A 26,103-nucleotide genomic window follows, 5' to 3' on the forward strand; every position below is an offset into this window, starting at 1 on the left:
CGTATCTGGGATGCTGAAAAGCCCTGTTTGGAAAATTTTCGTTCAGGAAGGAATTGTGGAGCTATTGGAGAATGGTTCTAGCATTGCATGGGCATGTAGACTGGAAAAATATTCCCAAGGGTCTCCTGTCTTTTCTGCCTAGATCACTAACAAAAACGGGTTCAGACAGTACTGAGTATTCCTTACAGCATGCTGCTCCCAGCACTCTTGTCGTTGGTGACCTTCTAAGAAAGAAGACCCGAGGAAGAGATGCTGGAAGAGTTTAAGCAAAATGAAGACAGAACATGTGAATAATTGTCATTCATATCAGTAATTTATGTTGTGTAGAGTATGTTAAATGAAATACAAGTGCTTCAACTTCAGTTATATTTCCAGGATTTTTTTCATCTACACAACACTCATTCAAGGACTAGAGGTTCACAGGAGGACTCCTGCTTTGTTTGCAGTTAATAGTCATGCAGCTTGTAGTGGAAATTCTCACTTCATTGTTGGGCTTCATGCTAATAAACTGTAATGTGTTTTCAATGTTTTGGGCTTCAGGGTCATTCAAGTCAGGGCCATCCTCCTTGAGCTGCTTTTATACTGACAGTTTTTTCCAATTTTTCCAGTAGTAATAACACTTTTGAAAAGGTATTTTAAATGGAAATTAACATTGTCCTGCATCTTTTCTGATAATAAAACCGCCATGCCACTAATTGCATGATAGCTGGTTTTGCTGTTGCTGTCACCAAAGCAGGTCAATATTTCTTTCTGTTATGAAATAAAAATACTGAGTCTTAGGAAAAAAAAAGTTATAAACATATCATATTACTAACTCCACAGTTCTTTCCTTCACAATGTCTTGTAAAACACTACAGGATATTGGTCAGACTGCCTGCTATGTTGACCTTATAAATACCATTTCCACAGAAAAAAATGGAGAAGTATTTGGTACTTTGCCATGCATGTGGTACTATTCCTGATTTCATATGTTTTAATATCTGGTCCACAGGACTAGATGGGTCAGTTATCCTTCCTTACTTTGACTCTCCCGGATTCTTTGGCACATGTTGAGTTATGTTTTAAAATTATTGATTGGCATGGACTCATAATTCCCTTCTGAATGTTTTTATAATTTCTTGGGTTTGCATCTCCCAGCTGTCAATAGAGTTGAATTTCTCTACGACTCTGTCTATTCAGGTGTGGGGAAGGAGAAGCTTCTGATGTCTCTCTTTTTAATCTGGTTTTATTGTTCCTTTGCTGTCTTCTGAGTGATTAATCTCACTATTTTAGCCTTCAAAGAGCCTTTCCAGAGGCTCAATCGTTCATACAACCCAGAGGATTGCAGCCTCTAGTTTTGAAATGCCTCTTTTGAAATGGTAGGACCAGCTCTATCCAGAAGAGTGAGATGAGGCTCAGCAGTTATTATATACATAACAGAAATACTAATTTGAGTAGCTGTGAGGTTTGTCGTGTGGCCAGCTTCTTGTAGTGATGTATTGAGCAGAGATCTTCACTGAGTTTCCTGCAATATTCCCAGGTCCCCATTGTGGCTTGATTAAGCTAATTGAGAGCCCTACTAGTAATTAACCACCATTAATATACATAAACTTATCAGCTTTGCATTTAGCTTATCATGCACGTGAAAAATTGCGTAGCTCTGACCAAACTCAGAATTAAATTGTTTTCCCATCCTGAAGTAAGACATCACTGAGTCTTGAAGCGCTGGTTTAGTGTAGCATTTTGACCTGTGAAAGGATCTTTCTTTTTTAAAGTAGAGGTGCCAGGGCTCATTTTATAAGATATGGCTTTAAATTCCAGTGGGTCATTAAATGAGATTTTCTGCTGACATAAATTTGCATAGCTGTGTTGCAGTGCAGATTCTTGCAACTTATTCTGCCCATGGGATCTTATGGCAGAAGCCAGGAAATTGTGCTGTTACAGAAATATATCCCAGTCCCATTTCCTCAGTTGTTGCAAACAGTAGATGCACGAGACAAGGATTATTTGGATTACTAAGATTTTTGAAGAAACCTGTTCATATTTCTTCTTCTCTTGTTTTATTTTATTTTTTTCATGTGGCTTTACATAACACAGCTGAATTCTTTTGGCCATGTTTTCAAGATCTTGTAAAGCTTCTGGAAAAGTATGGAGGCATTTAATAGCTTTAGTGGCAAACATATGGTGGAAGGATTCTGTTGTCCAAAAAAATAAGATGCCTAGGATAGGTTTGGTTTTGGTTTTTTTTTTGTTTTTTTTTTTTAAATCATTGGAATGTTACAGGGACAAACTGGTCCAGTGTTATCTGTTGATGGTCATGTTAAGTTCCATCAGTGTAGGGGTTTTGGTGCATAACCAGTTCTAGTCCCATGTCAAACTTTACCTACTTAAAATATTTATATTAAAGGTGCAGAAAAAGAATAACATCCATTGAAATTAACATATCAAGTAAGGTATTTGTTTAAATAATATCTGTTACTATTTTCTCTTGAAATGGTAGATGGTTTTTTGAAGAAACCATCTCCCCTCTGCTGGTAGACACCACCAGTCTTTCAGAGGGTACCTAAGATTTGAAGACTTGTCCTGGGAAGTGGGAATGGAAATAGTTGAACTGTTTTGGAGCTGTTTTAAGACAAAACAAGTGAAGTGCTTATAAAAATGTATAGAACAGAATATCAAGGACAAATACAAATTTTGTTTCTGACACAGTTTTGTGTGTTTTTATAGCTGAGATGGTCATCGTATTCACTCCTCAGAAACCAGGCAAGCTGATGCTCGAGTTCCCTGGGCCAATTAGTCACTACCCACAGGTTTGGTTGTGACTGCTTTATGCTCATAACAGTGGTAATGCAGCCAAATCCCTTTGGTTGCACTTCAGCAGCTGCAAAGATGAGTTCTGTATAACCACAGATCAACTGCAGAACGGTAATTTTAGTTTAATGTTTAAATATGTTTTTAATGTTCCCTTACTGTAATGTGCTTTGAACAAAGCTGAAGATGTTGCAAATACAACATTGGGGTGTTGTTTGTAAATTGATATAATTAGGAGGTGATCTGATCAATGCTGTTGGTGTCAGCATGTTCCAAAGAAGGCAGGGCTGTTCATTCAGGTTGGCTTCACATGTATCCACTTAATTTGAAGCTGTGTGAACATATTTTATATTTTCCAAATGTATCTGTCACATCCTACCTTAATGGTGACAGCACATCATATCACACTGTGTTTCTGTCTTACTGTACCTACACTAGTGTCTAATGAATGCTTCTGCACAAAGGCTGTTGTACACAGCGCAGCTGAGTGAGTTCCTGTCTGACTCAGGTGCTTTTCGCTCAGCCCCTGCAGTTTATGGAAATTTTCCTCCTGTTACACTGTGGCCAGGTTAGACTAACCCTGTGTATGTTCTCAGGGCCAGAGGAAGATTGCAAGACACTTCTTCCTGCAGCTGTACATCAGGAAAGTGTTTTTGCAAGCTTGAAGCAGAAGGACTATTGCACGGTAGGAAGCACTAAACACTTTTGAGCAAGCGAGGTAAGCCCTGGCCACATGTGACCACTTGTGGCAGAGTTTTAAACCCTTTGCCACAGCAGTTTGTCTTTGCCTGCAACATCAGTAATGTGCTGTAGAAGTACAGTCCTTTATATCTGGAGACATATTTCGTACATTCCTTCTGTTACAGTTGCTCATTTGCTGAGTTTCCTCTACAAGTTGTGCAGCTTTTCAGTTTTGACTGCTTTAGTAATCTTTCTTCTCATAAGGCCCAATACTTGAGCCCTGCCAGTCATGAGGAGAGCCTCTTTACTGTGGTAACTGGGTTTGTGCCTGCCTGTTTGTGTATTGACTGCCTGTCATCCCGGAGATTAACTTAAAATAATTCTTGCCTTTAGTAGCCCTTCTCAGTTTTTTCCACTATTTTTATAGGTTGTTCGTGCTGTGCTTCTGCTTTTCTAACTTAATTTTTTTTCTTGTTTAGAAGAACCCTGTTGATATAGAGTATTAGGGTCTCTGCTGGAAACCAGTAATACGTTAATTCTGGCTGAAGTACTGACTACCCATATCTGTGATTGGTTCCTCAGGAGAGGATGGAGATAGATACCAATATATCTAGTTACTCTGTTGAGAAGCCTACTGTTTTGCAAAACACTTAAAATGTGCTTGATGTGAAAAATATGTTGGTCCAGTTGAAAGCAACAAGGTGCTTCATGTTCTCAAAGTTAAAGCGCTTAAGCATAAGCTTACTGGCTGTGTATGCCTTCAGGCTAGATAACAGAAGTACAAGAGTTGTTTTATATCTAAACTAGCAGATAAAAGTGGCCTTTTGAAAACTGGAACATTCCTTTAGAAGGAAGCACAAGGAATACTCAGCTGCTTTTAAGGTGGATGGCAAATGTGCATTTGTGAAGAAGACAGATGTGGAGGCTTGTTCTGTACTTACACATAAGCCCAAATTAGCAAGTTTGTTTCTTTGACTAATAAGTTACTTCATTAAACATTATTGACCCTGACTGGCATACTGCTATGTTGTGAAGTGCAGTAGCAAAAACCATTAAAAAAAGGTTGCTCTGCATGGTAAAGTTATGCAATATGTGAGGTTTAGTTTCTGTATCTGTTTTACCAAGGAGGTAAATTGTACCTGTTTCTTTGGCTGGCGTGGATTAATTTATTATCCATACAGGATGGGACAACAACTCTTCCCTGTCCCAGTTATACATGGCATAAGAGCCCAGAAGAATTATCCTATTGGTAGTTCCTTACATAAGCATCCATCCAGGCTCATGGCTGAGCGTGAAGTTTCGTATGGTTCAGAGTTAAATGTTACAAGGGAATAAAATTCTTCTCAGTAAATGGTAGTGAAAACGCAGTAGGAGGTATTTTGTTCAGGGAATACAAGCTATTGTCCTACCCTTGTCCAGAAGGCTGCATACATCAAACAGAAGATGTCTTCCTTACGTTCTAGCTAAATCAATGTTATTTCTTCCAGAATACTGCTGCTTCCGTTCCTAGAGATAAAAAAACATAGCTCACTGTCAGTAGATAATTCCTTCTCTTGGGCTTTCTGTCCTTGACCAGTAGAAGTTTTTATTTTTCTTAGACAAGGAAGCCTTTCTTTATCCCTGGAAGATTAAATTGCCTTGCTGGTAGATCTGCCTTACTGAAGAAACAGAGGAGGAAGAGCAGATAGGGAAGAAATAGAAAAGGAAATAATTTCAGGGTATCTTTATAGTCTCCTATTGTTAGGATGTCAATTACTATCATATTTCACCTATACCGCAAACTTGTCATAGCTTGGGGTATTTCTTCTTTTTTTTCCCCTCCGTGTAGTAGAAAGTATATCAGTTATCCATGTGAAATCTTTTTTATTGCTGGAATCATCTTTAAAGTATAGCCATGATGCTCAGGGGGATTTACTTTTTAACATCCTATTCAGAAAGATGAATATTAAAAGATCATAGTTTTTTAAAATCCAGTTGGGCATTCCCTGGGAATAATTGCAGAAAATATTGACCTTTTCAGCTTTTTTAGTTGGCACAGCCCTCATTTTAAGTGCTGTTACCTCACATGACAGAATGGTCAAAAATGGTGATTTAAGCAGTGTGTCTGTAACTGTGGGCTCTGATTTAACTACAGTACTCATTTTGATGAGTGCACAGTGCACTTAGTTACTGTAAACATGGATTTTTTCAAAATAGTGTTTAGGAGTAGAAAGGAGGTTAATGAACAGCGAAAAACCAAAATTGCTTCTCTAATTGACAAAAAGGCCTGCAGGGAGTCAGCCAGGCTGCACACAGGGGAGGCACAGGGGCTGTGGTCAGTGGTCCAGGGTGGTGGTTCATTACTGATGGCTGTATTTAGGGCTCTGCTGACACACAGCTGCAATGGGCCCAGCTCTTAGCAGTGGGTTTTTGCCTCCACAGCAATCAGACTTCCAGAGTACCAGGAAAGAAGGGAAGCACTTATTCACAAAACATGTCAACTGGCAGACTTTAGATACAGGTCTTCCCTTTCCTTGGTGATGTGGGAACAAGAACTGACTTACATTCCTTGGAGCCCAGATATTCCTCCCACCCTTGGAAGGACAGTGCAGGTCCATCACTACATGCTGGAAGTGTTTGTGTGACCTTCTGAGAACAGCTCCTGTCCCGAGTGCTTTTCTTTCAAGCTTCGACATTGACTGTGGCCAGAGAAAGTTTGTCGGAAGGGCTCCCAGCTCTCCCTGGGAACAGAAGACAGAGGGAGAATGATGAATGGAGCTAAAAGGTGAGAGCTATCTGCTAGTTCAGCTCTCCCTTGGTCAAGTATTCCCTCCTTGATCTACCTAATTCTTACCTAGAGTCAGTCCTCTATTTCCTTTCAATTAGAGCTCCATCCTACTTTTCTGTCCCTTCCAGTTTGTGGATTTTAATCCTTTCTCAAGTCTGTTTCACTTGTATTTCTTTGCTTTCATGACTCAGGACTTTTTTTTCTCACTTCCTTCACGCTATGTCATTTCTTCTGGCTGGAACAATGTCCTCCTTTTCTGAAAGGAAACATCAGTCCAGTGGGGGGATTAAAGGAGATTTTAAAATAAATTCATAGGGAGTCTCAATGCCTTGCAAAAACTGGAGAAAAAAATGGCAGCGAGTTTCCATTCTAGTGAGCTTTATTTCTGTGCAGCATAATGTAATTCATAATGTTATCAATGTCTATAAAAGCATAAAGAAAAAGCAGCAGTAGGAGTTACAAAAAAAAAATCAAAAGCCTTGTAAAAGGTATAAAATTAAACTTCAAAATACTGTAGAAGAGGAGAAAGGGCGAGAACCACAAATTGCAGGCTATTGTGGAAGAAACAACTTTGGAAAGATCTAGAAGTGAAGCCAAAAGATGGAAGAAGCCCCCCTAAACCAGCAAAAGAGAAGTCCATCTAAACCAGTTTTAGCTGAATAGGTTAGGAGCTGAAGAGGAAGGAAAGGTTAAGCAATTTTCAATTATGTTGTATGCAGAAAGAAGAAATAATCACAAGCTTTCCTCTGAGTAAGGGGTATTGGAGAAACACTGTCAGTTTGACTGTATTGCTGAGACAGTGTCTAAAAATAAACGTTCTCCCAGCTTTCTCCTCAAACTTCCTCTCTGTCTTTAAATAACATAAAAAACTCCATAAATCCACCACAAAATATAAATCTCAAAAATGAGCCATCAAAATGACAGTTTCTTCTTTAAACTTACTGTTAGATGTTAGATCACAAATTCTCTTCTGCTATAATGAACATGGTTAGAACGATAGGTGTTCCCTTCCAAACCATCTTGAAATGCAAATAATTCAATGGAGAACTATATTGATAAAGTGTTTCATGCTCTAAGTTAACATGAATTTCATACCAGCTATAGCTGCTATTAGCGGGGTAAAGGTTTGGATAATCTCTGTCCAATTTCTCCCAGACAGGTGTGTTTCTGCTACCAATGTGACTCTACAACTTATGGCAGGGGCACAGTGCCTCGAAGACTTACGACCTTTGCTTGACATAAAAGCAGAACTGAATGAGATTTTGATAAGAGAACATCAATAAGATAATGATAAGATGCGTCAAGAGATAGACTGGTTATAGTTTCTTTTTCATAGGCATGGTTACTGCTGTTTTGTCCCGAACACTATTTTCAGCTCATTGAAATCTGCCTAACTTTAAACTCACAAAGCAACTTACTTTATTTATTTATTTATTTATTTAGGCAAGTGTTGATTTGCATCTGTTCTCGTGTGTAGGAGTCTCTGCTTCATCATATATTAAAACTGTTACCTTAAATGTTCTGCCCAGGGCCTGTGCAGCATTATGGATTTGTATGTTTGAAACAAGGAATGTTTCCTCCAGTTACATAGCTAAGCAACTAATGGAATGGGTGAATCTTTCCTTGTGATTTGTAATGTTTCCCTGTTCCCAGTTAACTAAATTGTTTTGACTCCAAGACAGATCTGTTTTGAGAGGTGATGAAGAAACCTCAGACAAAACAATAGATTTTTAATTTTACTAGTATGTCAGGTTGTTCCCATGCTGTTAATGCTACTTGTACCTAACAATGCCTACTTTATTCTTTTGCTAGTAAGATGTTAGATGCATAAGGCTCATACATGTTACTAATATTAGGGTATTCAAGACTTTTTGCCTTGTCAAATAAGCGAATCCTTGGCTTGACTTTTCAAAACTCAGTTGTTTAATTTTTCTGTTTTGTTTTCGCACTGCCATTTTAGTAATCTGATTAGTCTGATTTGAGTTAGTTCTAAATGTTGTTATGCAGAAACAGGGAAAATGGGGATATCTATCCCAGGCTAGAGAAGTAAAGAACTAAATCTGTGACCATTCCCTGATAGGCCCTGGTGTGTGTCAGATCTGTGTTTTCAATCCCACAGCCCCCTGATGTGATTCTCGGCTCTTACGTGATAACACTTGCTAATGGGAACTGCCCTTGCAGAATTCTGCTAACCATAATAAGGTGCACATTGTATAAGAATAAAACCAGCTCAGCTTTATTATGTGACTTGCATGCCTGGTAATGAATAGAAGGAAGGCACACACCTTCACGAACAGAGAAATTTAATATAGTCTCTTCCTGGAGTTGCACCAGTGGGACTGAAAGTTTATTTCAGCATTCCAAGGGCAATAAAAATCTAAATTTAAACTCAAAATGTACTCAAAAGAGTACCCAGAGGCTGTGTACTGTTCAAACTTTGTTTAGGTCATAACTGCTTATGTAAAGTTAGTTTATACCAGCTAGTTAGGTTTTATGTTTTTGAGCAGTATCTCTATTACTAGGAAAGACATAGCAAGTGGAGGGGGTGCATCTGAAAATTCAGCTCTGCTTTACTATTGCATTTAATTCAGCTGCTTACTGCTTAGTGCACAGCTATGTGAAGAGATCTGTAGCTCTTCACCTTCATTGTGCAGACTTCTTTAAATCTATTCTGATCCATTCCCATGGTTAGACATCTCAGATATTTGGGGTTTAAGGTAAATATGAAAGGGAGAGGTGAAGAAGATTCCAGGTGAAGGTGGGCTATAGCAAGTAAACTCCTGTTAACTCTAAACACAGATATGAAAGACTGAATACAAACAGTAACCAGATGTTAGCCAGTGGGCTCTCAGTTCAGTGTTTTGCTTGTTCAAACTGCTTCTAGCTTTAAAAGTGGGGATGAGGAGAAGAGAAACTTGGATGCTATGTCTGCAACATGAATACAAGTGGTACAGGATAAGGGAATCAGCTGGAGCTTTTCTGAAGTCACATGAATGATCTGGTGGCAGGGACATCACAGGATGGCTCAGGTTGGAAGGGACCACAGTGGGTCATCTGGTCCCACTTCCCTGCTTAAGTAGAGTCATCCCAAAGCACGTGGCACAGGATTGTGTCCAGATGGTTCTTGAATGTCTCCAGTGTGGGAGACTCCACACCCTCTCAGGACAATCTGTTCCAGTGCTCGGTCACTGCACAGTAAAGAAGTTCTTCTTCATGTTCGGATGGAACTTCCAGTGCATCAGTTTCTGCCCGTTGTCTCCTGTCCAATTGCTCTGCACCACTGAGCTGAGCCTGGGCCGTCCTCTGACACCCTCCCTTCAGATTCTGGCAGAGATTCCTCTCTCAGTCACCTCTTCTCAATGCTGTCAGGTGCTCTTGTGAGATTATGAGTTGCCACAGCTTTCTGGAAAGGCTGCGACTGCTGGATTTAGCCACTGTAAAGGAGGAGTAGGAGTTGGAGGGGTGTGAGGGGGTAGTTTTGGTGAGAAAACATGAGGGGAAGCAGCATTCTTGTTTAGTGCCATGTTCCATCTCTGTATCCTGCTTGCATACATAGGAATACAACCAGGCTTCCACAGAGCCAGCAGGCAGGAAGTGAGGAACAGGTTTCAAAAGTGCTGATCTTAATGCCACAAACACTTTCTCCATTGTGGCTTGCAAAGTCTGTCAGCCTGACTTTGCAGAATTGAATGTTTCAAGTTTTCTTGGAGCAGATATCGATGCAAGTGGCCATGGGATGTGAAAAGTGCTGGCTTTCTGACTTCTCTGAGAGAAACTGTAAATTTCCAAGCATTTAAAATACAGTTTCTGAGTGTCCCTTTGGGTAATTGTTAAAGTTAACACTCATGTTTATTTACTCTCAGTTTGTTCGTTCTTTGAAATAGTTGTGCTATGGGAAGCATGACCAACATTTTTTAGGTATTTGATATCACAACAAAGATTGAAAAAAACTACATTACATAAAAATACCTTTTATTGTTCAGAAAAGGTCAAAAAGTTTCAGTATGTTGGAAGACTAATAGGCATAAAATGTAATCTCCAAAACTGACAGTGTCTAAAACTACAGATAAGTACACAAGAAACCCAGCTGAAGAGAAACTTGTGCCTTTTATACACACCAAGATATATTTACAAATCACCTTATATAAGTCTCCTGATAAAGGTTCCAGCTTCTTTTTGTTTCTTCTGTGTTCTAATTGCCAGTCCCTCTTTTCCATCAGCTCCTGTTTTATGTACCCTTTCTCAGTTTTACCTGCCTTCCCAGACCTATGTAGATGTCCTTAGATCTCCTTTCATCTTTTGATATCTGTTTCACCATAATTGCTGCATCCTTCTAATTTCCTACACTGTTTGCATTTGCTGGCATTCAGCTATTGGCATTGCTAATATTTTTCCAGTCCCAAAATAGTGTTTTAATACAGTTTTAGTGTCCAGTCTGGTCCTTTGTGCATGGAAATTCCCGCTAGTGAATTTCCTGAAAACACCACATAATTTCTTCTTTTCCTTGACTATCTTGCTTCACACATGCTATATTCATAGTTTTCTTGTTAGTTTTATTACAGCATTTTTATAAGATTGTTTGTCCTCACCAAGATGGCTTTCCAGTAATGAGCAAATGTTAGCAATTCCTAAAATGTGTGCATGCATGTTTCAACAGTACTTGCCACCATGATGTTAAAAGATAAATATTTATTGCTCGGTAAAGCTGTTACTCCTAACTGTGGACATGCTAGAGCCTTTTGAACAAAATATTTGTGGATTGGATTGTGTTCAGATTGGAAACACATCTAGATGTTTCTAATTCTTCCCAAGTTTATTTAGACATTTTTGAGAAAATGAGATTTTTGTTTCTCTTAGTTTCTTTTACATGTGTTATTTTTACTCTGACCTTAATAGTCTGAGAACTATAGAAATTACAAATTTTCAAAGCAGACAAAACATCAGTTGCAGCCTTAGAGGCTTCTCTAACAAAGCTGTTTCCTCTAACTCACTGAAGACATTGCTTCAGGGAACAAAAAATATATTTGTTCTCTGTGGCACTTCATTATTTGGCTTTCTTGAAAGAGCCAGTTAAGGAGCTGGTTGCTTCTGATGGCAATAGCAGTTGCTGCAATCGGAATGAAGTATCTGACTGTGGTTCTAGGATTTGTGACATAAATTATAGCATGGATAACTTTTATACATTAAACAATTTCACTCACTGAACAAAGGCATCCAAACAGTTCTACACTGATAATTTGGGGCTGTTGGTGTCATAATGAAGTAATCATTTATTTTTACTTGCATGGCTTACAAGTATTTGCAAGAAATCCAACTTTTTAGGTTTCTTCATAGTTATTGTGTAGTCTTTATATTGTCTGTTCTTCTTCATAATGTCACTAATTTATTTTTACTCACAGGACCAATGGTTGCAGCTCCCAATCTCTTTAGATTTACTACACAAGAGTGAACACAAGAGAGTTGTACAAATGCAGCTGTGTGCCCAAGAATGGCACACAGACTGGCAAAGGCTTGGGTAAATGTCCTATTAGTCACATGCATATTTTACAAAGACTTTGTAACCCCTTCTGGATTTATGTGAGCATGGTGCAATGTATGGTGCTACAAAGACAGTCCCTAGGAAATGTACAGAGAAGATGAAGGTAGTTATTACTTGCCATATAAAAATCATATAGCTACTAGAAAAAGAAATACATTTAGTTTTAGTATCTTTTTCCTTCTCTTAAATAATATTATAGTAATTAAATTTTAATATGTAAGTTCTTTGTAGGTCATTAGTGGTATAACTCTGCCTATAGGTGCCTGCTTCAGAAAACAATTCAGTCCATAATCTCATAATGTTGAATTCCACCTGGCAGCTTTATTTGAACTTAATTTCTTTTTCTTCTAATGCTGTTACCCCAAGAGTTATGAGACAGGCATCAGCTGACAGCACCAGGGAAAGGAGAGGTATTGGCAATGGCATAATAGCAAAAGGGGAGGAAAAAGAATAGCTATTGTAGCATTTATCAGTATTCTATTAATAGTGTGCTCTGACATAACTGTGGAATAAAACAGAGGTTTATACTGCAATTTCTTGCAAAGGTTGAAGCTATTCATCTGCATGGTTACAAGACAGAAGTCTAAAGCTTTCATATATTATAGCTGTTTCATTGTCCTGTTGTAATCAGAAGAAACACCTTAAAAAACCCATTGCCTTAGGTGTAAATATTCCACCCCATTCCCGTTGGAAGGAACACAGATGCGGGCAGCCAACCTTCCTGGAGTGCTTTTTAAAATAGTGTCTTTACATATTAAAAAAAAAACCAAACTAAAGCCAGATATTCCAAGCAGGTAAGAGGTGCAAGAGGCTTTCGGTTTAGTGCTGGGTTGACCACCCATTGAAATGTACAGAAAGCCTCTAGTTGTTTTCCATGTTTTTTTTTTTATTTTTCAGTGAAGGAGCATGTTTTCACTGTGTGTAACCAGGCAGAGATATGCTCCACAAGAGCTTATGTTCTTTTTTACTGTAGATGAGACTTGAGCCACAGGGTGGGAAAGGTGCCCAGAGACAGCTGCCAAGTGTATGAATTCGGAAACCCACCGGACATACTCTGGGAATGTACAGAATAACCAGAGAGACCTTTGTAACTCTGATTGCAGGCAGCAGCTGTGCTCCTACCTGTGTTCTATTTCAGTGCCCTCACTGAACATACACTTTTTAGGCTGAAATAGAAACAGACTTTTAGGGGAGGACAGTTCAGATCCTGGGCCAGTTTCAGACCATGAAACTGTGCTATCTTAAGGCACCTGCATTAGGAGCCTGGGAGCACTCTCGTGTAGAGACCATCTGACTTGGCATCTGCAGGTGTCTCCTTCTTTCTCCTTGGTACTGCAGGGTTTCTAGGGCAGCTGCTTTCCTAATTAGGGACCTCACTTAAGTGTGGTCTGTTAGGGGAATGACATTGGGCTTTGTTGCAGAGAGAGTTATACAGGCAAACTTGCGAACCCCAAGTCACGAAGAATAAAACAAACAAACAGAAATATCTCCCAAACAAGCAAAGAAACCACAGTAAAAAACCAAAACCACAAAAAATGGGTTGGGCACTTGTTGGCTTGGCATTAGCAGACCTGTGGCCTATTACTACTGTTCTGTTGGAGGCATTACTCTTACAAACTGAAACAAAATCAACATTTTCTTTCAAGTCGATAGGCCTCAGATTTTGTCCAAGGTCTTATTAAAAAGAGCTAAGTGCCTCCTTTGTTACAATGTGATTGTTAAGCAAGGAGAAAGAATTACAGTGAATGATACAGGTTGTCAAAGATGGCATCTCAAAAGGTCCAAAATACTCCTCAGGATGGGTTGTGTTACCCAACAGTTTCCTCAAGAAAAGGAGGGAATTAATTAAAAAAATAAATGCTTTGCATGTAGTCAAATATTTAATTTTTGCATTAGTGAAGTCAGTCAGTCTGGTTTGTTTCCAGTTTTAAGATGTGTCAAGAGGATTAAAAATTAACCCCCCACCCACCATTTTGAATTGCAAAAAGGAGCTATTATTTTAAATCCCAGTTGAGAAAATGAGCTAGCATATTTTACTTATTTAGAAAAGCTGTGTTTTACTACAAATGTTTAAAGTAATGAATTTGTTCTTTTGAGAAATCCTGTATTCTGAAATTAAAACTGCCATTTAATTTTCAATTGGAACATTTTATCGCTGCAGTTGTAGAACAGAGGTAGTTAACTGGGATCCATGTTAAAACCTATTTAGTCAAAATATTAGAAGACTGAAGTGGGTTCAGATTGCATTAGAGAGCACTTGCGTTGTTCAAGATTATTGGCAGAGAAAAGAAGAATAAAAAATAAGTGATATTCTGTCAGTATTCTCAGTTGTAAGATTTAGGTATTATTATTCTATGTACTTCAAATCATTTGTTCTTCTATAGTCAGTTGTGTGTGTTTAGCTTTATTCAAACTGAGTAAGAACATTTAAAGAAAGTACTGCTTTCAGGTGGAATGGTTTTCTGTGCTTTAAAGTTATGGGGGATAATTGGAGTGTATTTTTAAGGACCAGCAGTATTTGGTAACTCTGTAATAATTGCATTAATGTCTCCTAGTTTTTACTCTTCTCACTAGCCAGCCCTTGAAAAGAAATATTTTGTGTGCACGTTTCTGTTGTCTGCCTTGTGTCACAAAATGCATGTAAAAAGCTACCAAGTCTGACACCTACTTTGTCTCCAGTGTTTTCCTTGTGTAAATGACTTCCCAGCTGCATGGAAATAGAAAAAATGTCTCCTGTTTCAAACAAAAGTTACAGCTTTCTGGAGGTTATTCTTGAAGTCAATGGAAGGGAACCTAACTGGACTTGTTTTATGTGAGATGAACTGGCGTGAGAAAGTCTGAGAGATGAACTTAGCTCTCCTTTTTTTGGTGAAAGTTTCTGGCAAGCAGAATGCATAGATGAAGTTAAATTACCTCTCCACCCCCTGATTCATGTATCAGATATTTTGCCATGCTCTTGTTTTCATCCAGTTTTATGAACAACATTGAGGTTTCCACTGTGTCAAAGTTCTAAGAGCAAGCTTTTGTCTCTTTGATAGCTGAAGTAAAAGGAGGCACTGTTCTAATTATGTGTGAAAAATTTAAAATTTAACATTAAAAAGGCAAAATAGAAACCCAGTTACAAGACAGTAAGCTTTGTTGAATACACTTTTGTATTGCAATATTTTAGAAAAATCACTCACTAAAGATTTTTTTAACAGAGAAGCATAAGAAGATAATTCCCTTTTTTGACACGCTTTACCTTTGCAAAGTTACTGGGCTGTTGACAGGTACAACAAGACATGTGCTATGCTTACATGCTATTAGTGCAGCAGGCTTTGAAAAATGTCTAATGCATTGGCATATCTGACAATTTAGGGTATTAGTTAACAGTGAGACTGTAAATAGAGTGAATTTTAGCTACAACTGCTGACTTGGGCATTCAGTCAACATTTGCAGTACAGGGCTGAACAACAAATAATGTCATTTTATACTATGGAGATGGAAGTTGGCGTTATACAGTGTGTATGGTTCAGCCTTAGAGCAATGGTAATTGCAATGTATTGAAGTTTTGCATTGTAATAAAAATAGAGACCATTAGTGGATACCATTTATGTCATTAGTATTTAGTGGCTGTGTGTTGCAGCTTTTTTAGTGCTCATAAAACTGTCTCTGCTTGCAGATATGTGACAGCACTGATATAAATTTAAATGTTTAGAAATCCATAAGACATAAAATATAGATAGTAAATAGGGGCATAACATTATAGACAGAACCTTAATAATTTGGCACGCAAATGTTTATATATTTGCATGTCTAGTGCAGAAATTAGCATAATGATGTTCATGTTTATACTACAGAAGAACTTGATTAAACAAAGAATAAAAAATGAGTTAAAACTGAGGCACATCATGCTAAAGCAGCAAAGAATATTTTCAGGTCCCCAAAAGAGAATTTGTGATGTTGGAAGGTACATCCTTTACATACATCTGGTGGGATATTGATTTTTCTCTTTATAGACTTTTTACTAGTTACAGCACCTGTTCCACTAACTAGCATTGCAGTTGTTCTTAGGAAGTGATTATGTTAATTAACTAATAAAAAAGAAAATAAGGTTGTTAGGGAACCTTAAGATAGAGATTGGCTGGCACTAATTTAACAGTAATGGAGCCAGCATAGGGAAGGTCATATGATATCTAGCCCAAAACAGCAATATCTTGTCAGAAATTGGAGGCTGCTGTGAGGGCAGTGAAGGAGCTGACTGGGAAAAGGCTTCTTTGGAGCATGGGGAGGGAAGAAGTCCAGGAATATAGCGCAGGAGGATTTCCTGAAATTCCCAGCATTATACTTGAGACAAGTGTGCAAGGCACAGTTTGGGCTTCCAAGTGATTTTTATTCAAGAAATTTGGAAGCCTGCTTGATTTCCATGGAGAAGATCTCTGGGAAAGCTGTCTTCCTGTGATTTAAGGAATGTCACTTGGATTCTGCTGGCAGCTACTCTTAACTTCTTCAAGAGGTTCCTTTAAGATTTTCCTGTAAGAGACTCCCCTTTGTGCTTTACTGACCCTGGTTTCTCTGTCAGTGACGGATTTGAAGCAAGAGACTCTGAGACTTGTGTTCTGCACACTCCATCCCCATTGTCTTCAGCTCTGACCTTTACATCCTGGAAACACCCTGGAGGTTTGTCACAGAGCTCTCAGGGGATTTGGAAATCAAATTATACAGCACTAAGGGAGAACACAGAAAACTATAAAAACATTTCAGTCATTAAGAGTGAAGTGACAGGAAGCAGTGTTAGAGAATGAATCTTTCCAATTAATTTTCCTTTCAGGGCCCTTTTCCCAACATTTTTAATTCTAAGTGTGTATGAAATCTTTGGCAACACTACTTGTGTGTTTCAAAAGAAGAGGAAACCTTTGATAAATCTTCTGAATCTCTGGACCCAACAATGATAGCACTCTGATTATTTTGGATCCTTTTAGCTGGGAAAGGTGATAGTGGGAATGTACATTTGCAGCAAGCTTGTGGCTTACATTAATAGTTGTTAAGGTTATAAAATGAGATGCTTTTCAGAAGCTCAAATAATAAGCAGAAGCAAAACAAGCTTTCTGTACAGTGAATATAAATTATTCTTTCTGTCACTCCCAGTATTTCTTACAATCTAATTCTGGAAAGTGTTAAACTGGAAATCATATTGCTCCTTTTAAAAACATATTTTTGTCTGTTTATCCGTTCAAAACAGACCAAAATGTAAATCTGTAAAATGCTTTCCATCTTCAAAGCAGCTATTTATATGCATCTAAATTCTGAAATCTTTTTGAAACTTTCGGTTTTATTTCTGATTGTGGGATTCAGTGTCACTTCTTAGCACATTGAGTACTGATGGCTTTGAACATACAGTATGGCACAAAGCGATAACTTGTGCACACTACCCTGCTGAGAGACAATTCTAAAGGAAAAGTGATTTTTATGCTGGGGTTTTGTCTGATTTTAGAATTAGGGGAAATATTAAAGAGCATAACAAAATATTTTAATTCCTCTATACACCACTAAATTACTTGTTACCTTATTTATCCAAGTAGCAGCTACCTGAGAGCAGAGGCTGCTTTCTGAAGTCATTCTCTACATAGAATTGTACTAAAACCACTAAATCATGAAGTGAACAGACAAGTTTTGCAGTGAAGAGTGTTATTTACTGGGTCTGTGCACACTTACCAAAAGCATATGTAAAGGGAGAAGAATATTAGAGTGATATAAAAGAAATGGGCTCCCTAAAATCTACTCTGTCATAAGGTAGAAGGAAGAAGACTTTGGGTTTCTGGCAAAACCTGGGTGAACCTGAAATCATGCCATACTTCGAGGTATCTCTACTGGAATAATTGTAGTAACCGTAGTTACCATAAAACCTGATACTAAATCTAAGTGTAGCATATTTCCTTAAGCAGGACAAGCAGATGTAATGTTTTGAATTGGACGTGAATGTTGAATTGGTGGTACTTGAAAGTACCTATAGGACTATCTAAAACATATTTTCTTGATAATGTGTTTTCCTGTATTTTCTAACCTCTATTTTTTAAGTTCATTTTTTTTTCTGATTTCTAGATGACTCTTGGTATCCAGCTGCTCTCTTGTACTTCCTTGTATCTTGCTTGTAGACAGTGTATCATCCCAAATTCTTACAGGGCATTCAGCTGTACTAGATTACCCAAATTACTACAGGTCACAGCTGAAATGCATTAGTGGAATTAAATAGGAAAGCTTGCCCAGTATAGGCTCTGCTGTTCTTACTGTCTTTTATTGCTTTCATAAGAAGAGTGGGAGATTATTGAAAGACATATTTATAAAAGATACAGTGCAGTGCAGCTACACTGCAGGTTTATGCCAAATTAGGTCTTGAACCTGAATGAATTCAGGCATCTGCTGCAGTTCAGATTACAGTTCACTGTGTGACCTCACACATGTAGGTTGGCCTCCTCCTGGTTTGTTTAACCCATCCACAAAATTGAGAAAAACAGGTACCTCCATAAAAAAACAGGTGTGCATCTGGGCACAACTGTCCTGGGTAAATAGATTACAAAGAAGGCAGAGGCTCAAGTGAGGGGATAATAAAGAGGAAATACAAGTCTCTTTGTCTCCTACACACCTTTATCATTAACTTAGTGGTGCACTGTGTTTACATTTATTGGGCGTATTTAGTCTCACTGGCCTTCCAGCAGAACAGATCTGGGGTCATTGTCTTTTCCTGCAATTCAGTGCATGAGAAGCACTATGTGGTTAGTCTTATTGGAGGGAACACAGGCACAGGCTTTAGTGACTTGTGAATGAATCAATAAAGCATGTTCCTGTAGGTTTCTAAATTGTCTCTTTCATTAAGAATGGAATTGGGCAGCAGAAGATCGATTTTTCGTGGCAAATCAGAGGGGTTTTATCAGACCTTCATTTAGGTCGTGGATTTTTGAAGTAAAAAAACTTTATCAAAAATACTATACAGGATTTAAACTGCTACAAGGATCATAAATAGTTTGAATGTCCTTTTTCAGAACACTTTCTTGAACTCAGAATTACGTGAGACCTGGTCTTTAGCAATCCCTACAGATAATTAAATGAGTGGAAAGCTGCTAAGCTCCCATAGCTGAGGATCGTGGCTTATGGAGCAGCAGATGTGGTGTTGGTTAAAAGATATTTGGAAAGGGAAGCATTCACACAGAAATGTTACTGCTGCTAAGGTTATACATGTCTTTGTATATCACAATTGCTTACAGCAGCTCTTGATGAGTGAGTGTGACATGAACTCTGCAGGAAATGCAGTCATCCTTTAGAATCATCTAAAATAATGATTATTGTACAGGTATGGAACAGGCAGAGAGGTGTTTCAAATCTACTGATTTTTGCATCCTCACCACGTGGCTGTGAAGTTCTGAAGAAACTTACCTTTACAGGTGTGGTTCATCTGAATATTCTTTTCCTGCATGGCACATACAGGCTTACTTGAGTGTGGTAGTACACCTTGGCAGTATTCTTTTAGGACAGTATAACTTGCTTGGGGATAATACAGTGTTCATCTTGGAATCTATGCTTTTAGTACACACATATGCCTTCCTAGCATCCTGAACCAGTGTTATTTCCATGGACAGACAAGGGCAGTGCTGCATATGCATTTCTTAATTTTTTAATAGGCTCATCAAGTAGAAATTTGTATTTCCAAATCCTGAGGGAGCTGGAGAAACATGGATGAGGCACAGTGCTGAGCCTAGGCAAAAATCAGCTGAATCTAAATCAAGAGCAGCATCAACAGTAATACTTAGAAGCACAGAGCTTTTTTAAGAATGGATAATTTGCCAGGCATTACTTTCCCCATAGACAGTGTTGTAAGAAGTTGTCTATCAATAGGTCGCTACATATTCCAAAACAAGTTGAAGCCAAATAAGTCATCATAAGATGGTCATCACCTCTTATATAGATTTAGCTTTAGCTTGCATGTACATACCTGCAGAAGATAACAGTGTTTTCTAGCAATTCTCTTGAGAGGCAGTTACATTAATTTTCTAGTAATTACTATGTAAGAATTACATGTAAAGGGTTTATGAATTATTTATTGTTTGGTGCAAACCTGAATCTTGATTCTGCCCTGTTGTTCCCTCCCTGGGGTACTTGCATTGAGATCTTTCTACAATCGACTGTAGAAGCTTGTTTATATCTGAAGGGTGCTTATAAGTGCTACACATAAAGAATTAAAATGTTACAGCTCTGCTTATGGTGCAGTGACAGATGCTGGTGTTACAGTGCCTTAGTGGGTGGTTTCTAGTTCAATTTTCTGTTACACAGCCGTAATTTGTAATACTGCTTTTGCATTGTTGTGTTGCAAATACATCAGTCAGGGACTTATTAAAGATGGGTGAACTCTGCAGGATCTAGAGGTCTGGGTAAGATAACCAAAATCTCTAGTAGTTTTTCAGAGCTTAATGAGAGGTGGAGTTTTCTATCAGTGCTTTCAGGTATAAATCTTTCCCTTTACAATGATGTATCAATTTTTGCAGGCTGCCTTATCATCCAGGAGTAGGAGACAGTGAGCTGAAGGTATGTGCTTTCTGTACAGAGTAGAGCATTCCTTAGTTGGGCTGAACATCAGCAGATGTTTCTGAGGAGTTTCCTAAGCTGGGTTTTAATACTGTCTTTGATGTCCAGAGGAGATCACAGCTTTAGCCATGTAGATTTCTCTGAAGCAATTACTAACCTAATAGCCATAATTAAGGGTCTGTCACACTAGAGAGAAGCAAGGAATAAGAGACTGATCGTTATTCAGCATCATGTTTACAGAAGAGGTTATAACTCTCACTGGAGACAAACTGATAGCTGTCACTCTGGATGCCTGTTTGTGTGCTCACTAAAGGTGAGTTGGTGTACATTATTTATCTTGATATCACAGGATCCATTGCAAAGAATACCCAGAAACAGAAGACTTTATTGTTTCTTACTCATTAAAAGAATCTCTTCAATTTGATCTCTTCAAGTCAGTGAGTAGTTTAAATGAGAGCAATGAAACTAGTCCATAGTGGAAGTTTTTTAAAAAGAGAGGTGAGTGGCATTTTTCTTTCCAAATTTGACTGTGGTTGCATGTCAGGAATTAGAAAATCTGGTAAGCGGGTTGCCCAAAAATTAGAACCACCCCTCAGAGGTGTGGGCAGGTGCTCTTTGTGTTAAACTAGTTATCATTTCCCTATGAGTGTGTCCCAAAATGGAATGTATTTGAGTCTGCTCAGGAAGAACATAGGACATATCCTCCATTCTGAACTTTGATGAATCCTTCATGGTAAAAAGACTTGCCAAGGATGTGACCATAAGCATGCAATTGCTTGTGTCTTTCTGAGTGGTAGAATTGCTCGTGCCTTTGATGAGTCCAGCACATGGAGGTTGTGGTGTTACCAGCACCCTCATGGGAACAAAATATGGGCTGCCAAAGCACTGTGTAGAGGGAACTACAAGTCAGTGGGTGGGAGTGACAGCCTGACAAGTTCAGCTGAGAAGAAGTCATGCTTTTAAGTGTGGGGTAATAAATGCTGAGACGATGTATTTTCCATTTACAGAATAAATTTGGAAGTATTTCAGGAAGATATGTTTTAATCAAATAGGTGTTATGGGGATCGGTATAGAAGTAACAGAGTAAAAATCTCTTGTAGGAGATCAGACCAGAGTGTCTGATGGCCCTTTTAGAGCTTAACAAATTTTAAATGTTAAACTGGAGCCTCTCTATGTTTGAATAGCACTTCTCAGTGGACTTGTAAACATCCCAAGTGGCATTGAGGTTTCAAATGGGATTGTAATTTTGAACCCATGTTGCATGCCTGAGGACAGTTGGCCTTATAATCCTCTCTTGTGTAATGCAGATAGCCAAAGAGTGGACCTGAGCAGTTAAAAAAATGACAAATGTGCTGTGGATGAAAAGGAAAAGAGAGTCAGTGAATATTCACAGAATCACAGAATATGCTGAGTTGGAAGGGACCCACAAGGATCACTGACTCCAACTCCTGGCCCCGCACAGGACCATCCCAAAGAGTCACAACCTGTGCCTGAGAGTATCATCCAAACACTCCTTGAGCTCTGTCAGCCTTGGTGCTGTGACTGCTTCCCTGGGGAGCCTGTTCAGTGCCCAGCCACCCTGAGGGTGGAAAACCTTTTTCTAACATCCGACCTAAACCACCTCTGACACAACTTCAGGCCATTCCCTTGGGCCCTGTCACTGGTCCCCACAGGGAAGAGATCAGTGCCTGCCCCTCTTCTTCCCCTCATGAGGAATTTATCACTAATTAGTGATAATCATTGCTGTGGAGCCATAGGGTGGGGTAGGAGTAGGGCCTTTACTGAAATTCCCCAGAGTGAAATAATGCCATTTCTGTCTGCATAGAAGTATTTGCCAAAGCTTGTCCTTTGGGTTGGTATTTTGTTAAAACAGAACACCAGACCAGCAATGTTGAACTATGCTATGTTAGTGTCCATAGGCAGACATTTAAGTCAGTTTAAAAAGAAAAAAGATTTATTTTGATTTTCTGTGTAGAAAAATACATCATTTCAGTTTAAGAGGTCATGTTAAAGTAAAATATTTACCCAAACTAAAATTCTTTTGCCATTTCAGTTTGTGGGAACATGGAGCCCCTAAGGCAATACAGTGTTTGAAGATGGCTTTCATACATGGGACTCTTGGTTACTTCCCAGCTCAGGTTCACAGGTTGGTATGGGTCACAATTATCACAAGAATTATTTGAAGCAATTAAATATTTTTTTTGCTTATTATCATATTCTAAATACTAAATGGTTCTGAGAAATAGTCTCAGAGAGATTTGATAGCTGACCCACAGACTGTGCACTGCCTTTTGCATACATACTTAAACTACTGGTATTTCTAGGAAGCTATATGTTATTAATTCATTATTATTTTATTGATGTTCAATTGATGTCTTATTAAATATAAATTAGATATTTGGGAATAATAATATAATGGGATGAGTCAGGTGAGATTCCCCCAGGATGGTTTATAATGAAGCCTCAAATTGTTAATAATCCTAAGCTCATAAATAAATTATTATGGGTGAAACAAATGCAAAAATACTGAAATAAGCTATGAAAATGTTAAGTGGGGGTGAAGAGACACATAATCTGCTGGGAGATCGGTGTGATAACATACATTTGGCACTGAGTCACATAAGTCAGGTTCACATCAATGTCCCCCACTCCTTCCGATCCTTTAGCATTGTAGGTGTGTTTCTGCCCCTCATTTCCCATTATTATGCTACACCATCCTGTTCCCAGACATTTTGCTTTGCCTGGGAACAGTGTTAATTTAATGCGCTCAGCTGACCTCGAAGGCACTGAAATGACACGGCAGCAGCAGCCCAGAGTGCTGCAGTATATCCTGCTGTTCGCAGAGCTGCTGGAGAGAACAGGGACTTTTCTGGACACTTTTCTGTGAACTCTTCTGGGAAAAGTCAGGGGGAGCTGTCTCTTTGACCACACCATGTCGGACACATCCTCTCACTTAGCTGTATCTTTCATCTTTTCCATGGAAGACAAATTTCCCTGTTGCTCCTCCGTTTTTCTTGAAGAGTTAGCAAGGAGACCACAGATCTCCCTTAGATAAGAAAAGAAAGGAAGGAGGACCTACCTTTATGTAAGGAAAGAAGGATGGAAAGAATGAAAGGATTCTGATAGTATATTTTCTGGTTTGTTTGGGGTTTTTTGGATCCCAGATTCTACAAAGACCTTAAGAGATCCGAAACCTTAATTTCTTCAGCAAAAACAGCACCGTTATCACAGCCTTGAAAGACAGAGCTAAATCCCAACAGAGTACTCAGTACCTGTGTTTTATACTCACTGTAGTGGGAATTGCAGAAACACAGCACTTTGTGAAATGCTGCTGTAATTTGAAGAGTTAAGTCACACAGCAGGTTAGTAAATGTAAAGAAGCTTAAAATTAATTTTGCCAAAAATTAATTTAGTGAATTTCTGCCAGTGGAAGTGAGGAACATGCAAAAGTCTGAAAATCTGGCCTTATTACATGCAAGTAGTGCTGACAGAGGCATTCACATAGGGATTTGGATGTATCCAATGTGGAATTTTGTTCCAAAGTCATTTTGGGTAGTTTGGTAGATGGTTTTCCTGTAACGTTAAAGCTGAGAGCACTCTTGTTACTTGTGTGGTGTTTTTGAAAAAAAAAAATTAAATTGTTTTAGAAAATGAACAAAGAGATGATTTAGTCACTGGTTTAGGCTTTTGCCTAAAATTGTATTCCAGGAACTTGATGATATTGAATGGCCAAAGGGTCGCAAACTAGAAATTTGGCTTAATATAAGGTACAGAAAAAAGACAAATATGCTGCTTTTCTGATGTGAGAGACCTTGGTTGCTAGGAGGAAAGTATTCAAGTGTTTGCCTACATTTTACTGGGGTTTTAACAGTGTGGAATAAATAGATAACACCATGTCTTTTAAATAATGTTTTCTTAAATAGTGAAACTATTACCTAATGAAGAAATTGCAGTAATCACATTTCCATAAAAGTGGGGAGTTACGGTATCTATGTAATTAAAATGCTGTACTTTTCCAAATATAAATCTGCTGATGAATACATTTTTCTGTATTTTTGTAATTGGAGATTTTTGTTAAATTAATTTAATTTAACAATTTAAATTAAATTAATTTAATTGTTGTTAAAACACAGAAAATTCTATTGCCTGTCCATAACAGAATAAAGACAGAGAAGTCACATGTGTGATTTACAGCATCTATAGCAAAATCATATTCTTTCCGGTAGTTATGAATGGTTATTCCTGTGCATCTGCTAGGAGGCCAACGGGTATGGAAAACAGATCCAGCTTGAATCATTCTTCACTTTTCCCCTGGTGTGCCAGGCCAGCAGGGTCTGTTGGAACTGTTGGCCAGTTCTTGTCCATGCACTTGCTGACACTTCTCTAGGGAACCACATTAAGCAATTCCTTGGGTCACCAGAGATGTCTGTGCCTCCTCCTTCATGTCCCAACACAGGCTGGGCTCAGAAGAAGGTCCTGCCCTGCTCTTGATGTTGTTTGCACTCTCCCCAGATTTCTTACGACTCGTGTCAGCAAGACAAACAGCCATTCCCATTTAGGAATTAGAGAAGTCTCAAGGCTAGTTTCATACTCGGGGCTCCTTTTTTTGCCATTTTCTCGTCCTGCAAGAAAGCAAGATATTAATTACACAGCACCTTCTTCTGCAGCTTTTATACAAAGGAGCTATAATTGAATTTATCTGTTTTTGTAAGAAATTAAAGACTAAAAAGCATTAAGTAGGCATTTAAGCTACACTGGTGTGTGTAAAGCTGGGCTCAGGGAACGTAGCAAACATTCTACACCCTACAGAGACATATACAAATTTTTGGTTCTGTATTTGCCTTATTGTCTCCCTTTAAAAGGCTCCTGTTACTGTTGCTGCACAGCTTTATTCAGAGTTACCTATGGTGAGGAGGAGTAGAGGATAACATGGATAGTAATTAGGAATCGAAAGAGGAAACAAAAGAAAAGGCCAATAATGCAAGACAATCATTAAGTGCCAAATATAATTTGTCAAAGGTGTTCCTTCTAAATTAGGTGGAGGCAGCATTTTTTCGGATCGATACTTCCTCAGTGACTCCCCTACAGTTCTGGTAGCTTTTGGCTAACAAACAGGAAGAGTTGTGGTATGCCCTATGTATAAACAATAAGGCCAATGAACTTAGTGGATTAGTAGACCTTGCCTGTGGTCTGACATCCCTGTAAAACTGAGATGGGCAGTGTGCAAGGGCTGAAGCTGGCACAAATCACGTACATGGCCTGATCAGCTCTGAAGCTGCCTCGTAGATCAGTCACAGCCAGAAGTGCAAAGCTCCACAGCAAACTGAGCTCAGTAGTAAATAGTATCAAGGAGTACGTGCCCTGATTCTTGGTGATGTTAGTGGGAAAACGTATTGAATTCATTTGGAGTTTGAGCTGCCTGTTAGAGGAAGTGCATTAAGTATTTAACCCAGATGTTGTCCATCTTTAACCACACATCCTACCCAGCCTGACGCATTTAATTACCAATATAAGGTGTTATTGCTGTGACTTAATACTATATTATATTCTTACTCAATACTACTGTGGTGCAGCTGTAAGTCAAATACTGTGCTTTGTTTCAAATAAAAAGGTAAGAATAGAGAAGACAGGTGTCATACAACAGAGAGATAGGAATGGCGTTTCGATTAAATTTTCAGAGGGGCATTGATATTCTTGGTGTTTCCTGTATCAAAACATCATAGCAGCCAATTGACAGAAGCCAGCAGCTCGTTGTTTCTTAACTGGTGTT

At 38.6% G+C, this 26,103-nt stretch overlaps 2 long non-coding RNA genes across 2 annotated transcripts in view; one reads left to right on the top strand and one right to left on the bottom strand.

Annotated features, from left to right (window-relative positions):
- Positions 1–2,309: 2,309 nt before the first annotated feature.
- LOC113968414 overlaps positions 2,310–26,103 on the bottom strand; it is a 94,042-nt gene continuing 70,248 nt past the window's right edge. The window contains exons 2-3 of the long non-coding RNA XR_003534499.1: positions 6,015–6,191; positions 2,310–4,977 (exon numbers count right to left, since the gene is read on the bottom strand). This is a non-coding gene — a long non-coding RNA (uncharacterized LOC113968414). The remainder of the gene's footprint in view (positions 4,978–6,014; positions 6,192–26,103) is intronic.
- Positions 17,037–26,103, top strand: part of LOC113968413 — a 36,220-nt gene continuing 27,153 nt past the window's right edge. Inside the window, exons 1-2 of the long non-coding RNA XR_003534498.1 lie at positions 17,037–20,770; positions 22,387–22,479. This is a non-coding gene — a long non-coding RNA (uncharacterized LOC113968413). The remainder of the gene's footprint in view (positions 20,771–22,386; positions 22,480–26,103) is intronic.

The sequence above is a fragment of the Neopelma chrysocephalum genome, unplaced genomic scaffold, assembly GCF_003984885.1.
Source record: "Neopelma chrysocephalum unplaced genomic scaffold, ASM398488v2 Primary Assembly neopelma1_68, whole genome shotgun sequence".
Classification (NCBI taxonomy): domain Eukaryota; kingdom Metazoa; phylum Chordata; class Aves; order Passeriformes; family Pipridae; genus Neopelma; species Neopelma chrysocephalum.